A 1,222-nucleotide genomic window follows, 5' to 3' on the forward strand; every position below is an offset into this window, starting at 1 on the left:
CTCACCATAGTCTCAAAATCCTAGCCTCAAGTGATCCTCCTGCCTCAGCCTCCCAAGTAGTTGCACCACTGATGCAGGCCACATTTTGTTTTGTTTCTTTGTTTTGAGTCAGAGTCTCACTTTGTCACTGAGGCTGGAGTGTTCATGGCCACCACAGCCTCGACCTGCTGGACTCAGACAATTCCTCTGCCTCAGCCTTCCAAGTAGCTGGAATTACAGTCATGTGCCACCATGCCCAGCTAATTTTTTTTTTTTTTTGAGTTGGATTCTCCCTCTGTCGCTCAGACTGGAGTGCAGTGGCCACACCCGGCCACTGCAGCCTTGACCTGCTGGGCTCCGGCGATCTTTCTGGTCGAGTAGCCGGAATTACAGGCACGCGCTACCACGCCCGACTGATTTTTGATTTATTGTAGAGATGAGGTCTCGCCAAGTTGCCTATGCGGGTCTCGAACCCACGAGCTCAGGTAATTCACTCACCTCGGCCTCCCAAAGGCACTGGATTACAGGCTGAGCCACTGCGGCTGGCTAATTTTTTTATTTGTAGAGATGAGGGCTCACCAAGTTGCCCAGGCTGGTCTTGAACCCCTGGACTCAGGCAATCCTCTCACCTCGGCCTCCCAAAGTGTTGGGATTACAGGCTTGAGCCACCATGCCGGCCGGCTTTTTGTTTTTTGAAGAGATGAGGTCTTGCTGTGTTGTCCAGGCTGATCTGGAACTCCTGGCCTCAAATAATCCTCCCACCTTGTACTGGGATTATAGGTGTGAGTCACCATACCGGGCACTTTTTTATTATAAAAAATCCTTGCAATTCCTAAGTTTTGTGTCTTCAAGGAGATTCATAGACAGAATGCTGACAAATGTAGGTTTCTGACAACTTTGAGATTGTAAAAATATCCAGAGTTCTTTTTTTTTTTTTTTTAAGTTGGAGTCTCACTCTGTCACCCAGGCTGGAGTACAGTGGCACATCCATGGCTACCCCAGTGTCGGCCTGCTGGGCACCAGCGATCCTTCTGCCTCAGCCTTCCAAGTAGCCCTACAGGTCCACGCTACCATGCCCAGCTAAATTTTTTTTTATTTATTGTAGAGATGAGGTCTCGCCAAGTTTCCCAGGCTGGTCTCGAACCCATGGCCTCAGACAATCCACTTGCCTCGGTCTTCCAAAGTGCTGGGATTACAGGCTAACCCACCAAGTCCAGCCCAGAATTCTTTTTTTTTTTTTTTG

The sequence above is a fragment of the Carlito syrichta genome, unplaced genomic scaffold, assembly GCF_000164805.1.
Source record: "Carlito syrichta isolate Samal-C Ts95f unplaced genomic scaffold, Tarsius_syrichta-2.0.1 Scaffold305164, whole genome shotgun sequence".
Lineage (NCBI taxonomy): Eukaryota > Metazoa > Chordata > Mammalia > Primates > Tarsiidae > Carlito > Carlito syrichta.